Here is a 7,566-nt window from a genome sequence, read left to right as displayed (position 1 = left end):
CAAAAGATTTCACTGATACACAGGGATGATGACCCAAGTCCCGATCTGGCCCGTCCATTAATGGGACGGCCAGGGTCCTGCCAACGGGTGTGGCCATCAGGGTGCTCTTTGGAGGAAGGGCCGTACATACACTCTTAGGAGCCAGAGTGGTAATGACTGCCTTAGGGAGCTAGGCTAGACTGAATCTAGCCTAGATTTTCCCCCTAAGAAGAGGAGTTGCTGAAAGAAAGGAACCACCTTGGCTCCTGTGGCCACTGCCATCTTGGTTCCAGTTTGCAGACAAAATCAGCGCTGAGGAGGACAGACTGGGAACGCAGAGCGGAGAGAGGGATGGAACCTGAGTCTCTGAGGACGGCACTGAACTGCTGAGTCAACCCACCCTGAAACCCGCTGGACCTCTGGATTGTCGTCGGAAATAATTCGAGTTCTCGTCACTGAAGCTTGAATCGGGGTGTTTCTGTTCCTTGTAGCCAAAGACATCTGGATTGAGGTGAACAAGCTGAATGTTTGTTCAATAGGTAAGTGGGAAATTAAATGAGAAGGAGACGATTAAGGGACTGCAGTAGGAGCTGTCTACGGCAGCTCCCCGGTGGCTTCCCTGGGGGTTCAGATGGTAAACGATCAGCCTGCAAGGCAGGAGACCCAGGTTCAACTCCTCGGTTGGGAAGATCCCCTGGGGAAGGGCGTGGCAATCCACTGCAGTATTCTTGCCTGGAGAATCCCATGGACAGAGGAGCCTGGTGGGCTACAGTCCAGGGGGTCAAAGAGAGTTGGGCACGACTGAGCAACTAAACACTCTGCCTGGAGAGAGAGCGAGCTGGAGTCTCCCTTCCCCAGGGTGGTGGCTGGTGTGGGTCCTGGTGGGTGGTAGAGCCCAGCCAGGCTGGCACTTCGCAGCAGGGATGTCAGAACGGGCCTCAATTTTCAAGAGTTTAAGGCTGGTGAGAGAACCAAACAGTTCTGCAAAGTTTTATTATGATTCAGAAAAGAGTGGCAGTGTTTTGGTGTGGGGGCGGAAGGGAATGAGTGATCACTCTTCTCCGAGACAGGTTTCATCTTCCGAACATTCGATCAGAACATGAATGATCGGCGAGTATTAAAAGCTCACCTTTAAAGGTCAGTGCACAGACAGGCGGGCTGCGTGGGCCCGCCATCCGCCTTGGGTAGCCGCGGCAGAATTCATTAACTTGTCACAGCCGTCTCAGTCTGTCAGATGTCTTTCCGCAGGACATAGGTTATCCTCAATGACTCCCCAACTGGCTGAGCCAAAATATGAAGCCACACAAGCCCGGAGAATGTGGAGTGTGGTGGAAGAGATGGCCAGTGCTTAATCCAATTCCATTGACTGTATTCTAGAACTCGACTGAGAATAACCATAGCTAGCACACACTGAGTGCTTACCCAATGCCAACACCGCGCCAAGCCCTCAATCCCTAATTTTTAGAATCACTCTGGGAGGCCTAGGGGCTGAGTTCCATCTAAAGGAAGGAAGGCTTGAGACCTCTCTGGTGGTGCAATGGATAAGAACCTATCTGCCAATGCAGGGGACATCAGTTTGATCCCTGGTCCAGAAGACTCCATGTGTGGCAAAGCAACTAAGCTCATAGGCCACAACTACTGAGCCCACACGCTCCAACTACTGAAGCCCTTGTGCCTAGAACCTGTCCTCTGCAACAAGAGAAGGCACCACAATGAGAAGCTGGCACATCGCAGTGAAGGGCAGCCCCCTGCTCTCGGCAACTAGAGAAAGACTTTGCAAAGCAACAAATAGCCAGCACAGCCAAAGTAAATAAACAAGTAACAGTAATAAAAAAAAAGGGGCTTGGATGGTTAGGGGATGTCCCCAGACATGACAGAGCTGGATGTTACCTGCAGATAGTATGGGCCTAGCATCCATAATCTTAATTGCTACACTCAACACTGGCTTTCCACAACCCCCCCCGCCCCCCCACCAAAGCAGACATCATGCTAGCCCCTAGGCAACCAGGAGAGAAGAAGTTGGTGTGTGTACGTGTGTGACAGATACACACCTTCACAACAACAACAATGATACACATAACAAGTTATCAGGAAAGAGGTAGGGGGCTCAGATCAGCTTCAGGTAGCTGAAGCAGATGCCCACCAATCACCTGTGATCAGGTGCAACAAGGGCCCCCATTCATTCCTCCCAGGGGCTGGGGAGGGTGCCCCGGAGGCTGACCAGGAGAGCGCAGGGCAGTCAAACACCTGCAAGCAAGGGGAGGTACAGGCTGGGCCCCCACATAATGCCCTCTCACTTGGGAAAGTTAAAGCTGGCTGGTCGCCTCCCCAGAGTGTCAGTTGGTACTTAACATACAGTCAACAAAAGTGATTGAAAAATCATGGTTTTTTGACTCCAACAGAAATGTCCGTTCGAGGACTTCCCTAATGGTCCAGTGGTTAAGACTCCACGCTCCCAAAGCAGGGAACATGGGTTCGATCTCTGGTCTGGGGACTAAGATCCTGCATGCCATGCAACACGGCCGGGGGGAAAAAAAAAAACGCGGGTTCACTGTGGAAATTTTGGGAAGTGCTGAAGCCTGTAAGTTAGAACATAAGGTTACTCACCACTCTCCAGGAGAGCTGAAAACCTCCTGGGCTCCCTTCTTTCTGGCTTTCTTCCCTCTCCATCTGTTTCCCTCCTGTGTCCACATTCTGTTTATTCCACCAGCATTCACTGAGCACTTACTAGGTCCCAGCCACTGCTGCTCCACAGTCAAGATGCAGGAAAGAGCAGAGTCTCTGTTTTCCTGGCTTAGGTCTAGAGAGGGAGGGGATGAAAACTGCAGTGGGTACCCCATTGCTCGAAGGGGTGGGGGCGGGGGCCGCAACTTGGGGGGGGGGTCCGAAGGAGACACGAGGGAGCCGTGGCAGGCCCTGGGAGAAGCGTGTCCGGGAGGAGGGATCTGCCTGAATAGAGGACCTGAGGAGTGGGTGTGCTTGGCGGTTGGGGGACAGCTGGTTGGGGGGGGGGCAGCCTCCGTCCCAGTTTCTGGAGCAGGGGGACAGGAAGTGGGAGAGGGGAGAAGGGAGGGGGGCCGGGCCGTTAGAGACCCGGATTTGATGGGCGCTTTGGAGACAGCCTCGCGGGCCAGGTGGGATGAGGACCACATGCGCATCTTCGAGGGAGGCAGCTTCCTCCTCTGAGGGGTCCGGACCTGCGGCGACCCACCTATGTCGTCGAGCTGCCCAGTGGCTTACAGACCCAGGGAGCAGCTCTCAAAAGAGCACCCTCGCAGCTGGAACCTGCCCCGCCTCCCGGCCACACCCACCGACCCCTGGCCACGCCCACCCACCACTGGCCACACCCACCCGCTCTGGCCTCACCCATCCTACCTCTGGCCACACCCGCCCGGCCACACCCACCCAACCCCTGGTCACATCCACCCCGCCTCCAGTCACATCCACCCCGATGGGCTCTGCGGGACCAACTGGCCTGGGATTCCGTCCTGCAGGCTCTGGTGAGTTACCATCTCCAGAACCTGGGGTTTCTCCTTATTGCTTCGTTTCTCCTGTTTCTCACCGTTTCTCCTTCTCACGCCATCTCCAGTGGCGACTGCATCTGGCCTCTGTGGACTCAATCCCAAGTTCAAGGTAACTGTCTCTGGGACCTCTCCCCTTGGATACCACTCACCTTTAATTCAGCACATGATGAATCCAGCACTCTGCTGTCCCGAAGTTTGGTCCTCCCCAGTGTCCCCTACACCTGGGAGCCACCCACGAGGTTCATCACCCCAAGGCCATCCCCACTCTGAGTCATCACTCAAGGTTTGTGTCCAGGGCGCTGGAGTCTGTTCACTCGGCTCCTTCCACCTTGGTCCTCAGGAATCCAGAAAGGGCCCTCTCTGGTCCCCCAGGGCAGCTTTCTCAAGGCACCCCCCCCCCCCGCCCCCATCCCAGGGTCCCTCTCAGTCTACAAGGAAGACACACAGGGAATTTTTAAACCACACATTTCTGATCTTGCCATCTTCCTTGAAACCTTTGAATATCAGGCTTCCCACTGCTCCTAAGATAATGATCAAAATCCTCAACAAGGTCCCCCTAGTAAGTGCTCTCGAAGTGCCCGCATAGCTTCACTCCTCAATGTAATGAATTAATCATTGCTCCTAATGCAGTGAATTAATCGTGTGTGTGTTGGTTTAATGTCTGTTCTCCACTGGAGTTCAGTTGCCTCTGCTGAATTCTCAGCGCCCAGCACAGTGACATGTTTACATGTAGAGAAACAAGCGCATAATAACCACTAACATTTTGGGTACTTACTATCTTCTAGGCACTGAGCTAAGCATTTTGTTTTAACCTCCGCAACCCTGTGAGACGTGCTGTCCTCATTGTTTCTGAGAGGACACTGAAGCACAGGGAGGTTAAGTAACTTGCCCAAGGGCACACAGGAAGGGTTGGACCCAGACAGTCTGTCTCCTAGGCCACGCTCAGCAATAAACAAAAAGATACGTTCATTCATTGTGGGAAATACCAGAAAATGCAGAGAATTAAAAAAGAGAAGTCATTCAGAGGGGACCACTATTGCCTTTTGGCAAATTTCTTCCTAGACTTTTTCCTGTGCTTAAAAGGTCTAGAGGTCCCTACAATTCTACTGAACACGACTGGCCTCATTCTGCAGTGCTCTGTAATCTGCTCTTTTCGCTGGACAGTGTGGTGAGACCATCTTTTTAAGGAATTACCGATGATAATATTTTTGCAAACTATTCATTATTTTATTTTTGGCTGCGTTGGGTCTTCATTGCTGCACGTGGGCTTTCTCTAGTTGTGGCGCGCGGGCTTCTCCTGGGGGCGGCTTCTCTTGTTGGGGAGCATGGGCTCTAGGGTGTGCGGGCTTCAGCAGTTGTGTTGCACGGGCTTAACTGCCCTGCAGTATGTGGAATCTTCCCAGACGAGGGATCGAACCTGTGTCCCCTGCACTGGCAGGCGGATTCTTAACCACTGGATCACCAGGGAAGTCCTTATAGTAATATTTTTATTCATATTCCAAGGTATGGGTGAACCATGATTTGCTCAACTCAGCAGGCCCCCTGTGAACACGAGGTGCTGGTCCACTCTGCCTGTTGACCACATTGTAGCAGTGATCGCTGGAGGAGCTAAGTGGTCCTGCCTATCTGTACTTCTTTCCCATGCTCACCTACCTCACGTGGAGGTGTGGATGCGAGGGCAGGCATGGTTTTAGACTTGGCATGGGTGGTGCTAGAGCCCTCCAGCCCTTAAGGATGGAGTGACCCGCATTCCTGTCCGCTGCCTCGAATCACCTCCTAGTGCAAAATCAAGTCCACACCTGTCCCCCCTCTTCCCCTGCCACCTGCCTGGGTTGCATTCTTGACATACAGTTATGTGGAAAAGACTTGGAAAATTGGGAAAGAACCATCATCTCCCCTACCTTCCTCCAACCCCTGCCCCACGCCATGCCGTTCCCCTCTGAGGCTCACACCTGCTGAATCACAACCCAGCAGCAGCCAGGCTCAGGAGTTGTTCAGTTGCTCAGTCATGTCTGACTCTTTGGGATCCCATGAACTGCAGCACGCCAGGCTCCCCTGTCCTTCACTGTCTCCTGGAGTTTGCTCAAACTCATGTCCACTGAGTCAATGATGCCATCCAACCATCTCATCCTCTGTTGTCCCCTTCTCCTCCTGCCTTCAGTCTTTCCCAGCATCAGGGTCTTTTCCAGTGAGTCAGCTCTTATATCAAGTGACCAAAGGATTGGAGCTTCAGCTTCAGCATCAGTCCCTCCAGTGCATATTCAGGGTTGATTTCCTCCAGGATTGGCTGGTTTGATCTCCTTGCAGTCCAAGGGACTCTCAAGAGTCTTCTCCATCACCACAGTTCGAAAGCATCAATTCTTAATGTCCAACTCTCACCTCCATACATGACTATCGGAAAAATTATAGCTTTGACTATATGGACATTTGTTGACAAAATGACGTCTGTTTTTCAATACGCTGTCTAGGTTTGTCATCGCTTTTCTTCCAAGGAGCCAGCATCTTTTATTTTCATGGCTGCAGTCCCCATTTGAAGTGATTCTGGAGCCCGAGAAAATAAAGTCTGTCACTGTTTCCATTGTTTCCCCATCTATTTGCCATGAAGTGATGGGACCGGATGCTATGATCTTAGGCTCAGGTGGCTGTCCTACAAATTCCAGGGCAGAGCATTGGCCCAGAAGGTAGAATCTGTCTTCCTGCCCCTAAATCTAGAATGCAGCCAGGATTGTGCATGTTCCATCAGAAACTACAGGTGATCTTTTTTTTCACTCTTTTCAAATCCAGAAGATTCCTCCAGCTGCTGAATTAGGACTATTAAGAAAATGTTGGATTCCTGTTAAAGATGGGACTTTGCCTTTAAAAAATAGAAAAGATTTTACAAGTTTTCAAATACCATGGAACAACTGAGCAAACTTAGCATGAAAGTGGGCCCTGAGGTGACCCCTGCTGGCCTGGTTTGAGGGGACATGAGCTTGGGGTGGAAACCGGTGGGCTGGGATCTGGGAGTGGAGGAAAAGGGGGAGGCTTGGGAATAAAAAGGAACTCCTCTCCGGAGTGAGCTTCCCAGATGGCTCAGTGGTAAAGGATCCACCTGCCAACGCAGGAGATGCGGGTTCGATCCCTGAGTCCAAAAGATCCCCTGGAGGAGGAAATGCAACCCACTCCAGTATTTTGCCTGGGAAATCCCATGGACAGAGAAACCTGCTGGGCTAGAGCCCACAGGGTCGCAAAGAGTCAGACACGATTGAGTCTGACACTTTTCCCTGAGATATCAAAACTAGAAAATGCCAGGCTGGCATGCTTGTTGGCTGTAAAAAAAAAAAAAAAAGCGGTGGTGATGGGGGGTGGGTGGGGTGTGGGTAGGTTTGGGTGCCTGTGTGACAGGCCGCTCCCCATCATACCTCCCGTAATCCTCACAGGAAGCCGCCCAGGGCCGAGTCATCGCCCTCATTGTGCAGTGGAGGAAACTGAGGCCCGGGAGACAGAGGGATGTGCCCTGGAGCGCGGAGAAGCTGCCAACCCCACCGTGAGATTAAACATGCAGGATCCGCTCTGGGCGGTGCCTGCTTTCTAGCAGCTTTCTTCTCCTCCTCTGCAGAGAGGGCTCTTGGGGGCTCAGGCTTCCCTAGAGGGAAGTAAATGTCAACTTGGCTGTGCTTAGTCGGGGAGGGTTATCACGCGCCAGATAAAGTAACTGTAATTCCTACTTCTGCCAGCAGGGGGTTTGTGTCCCCACAAGCTCTCCTCTGGCGTGAAATATCTTTATTTTGATACCAACCTAATGGATGAAAAATACATCCTGGCTTTTGGAAACAAAAAACAAAAAACAAACCACTATCTTTTCCGTTTAAAAGTAACACATACTCATTAAACACACTTAGGAAACTATAGTCACAAACTGTTCTGCTCCCAATGCCTGGAACAGGTGGTCCACAAACATCTGTTGAATAGGTGAATAAGGAGAAAAAAATAGCACGGTCTACTAATAGAAACAGTTCTGTGAACGTTTAGGTGTGTGTTTTTCTCTGAGCGTCCCCACCGCCGCCCCAGGGTTGAGATTTGT

Source organism: Cervus elaphus, chromosome 13 (genome assembly GCF_910594005.1).
Source record: "Cervus elaphus chromosome 13, mCerEla1.1, whole genome shotgun sequence".
NCBI classification, from domain to species: domain Eukaryota; kingdom Metazoa; phylum Chordata; class Mammalia; order Artiodactyla; family Cervidae; genus Cervus; species Cervus elaphus.
This window is presented reverse-complemented; position numbering follows the sequence as displayed.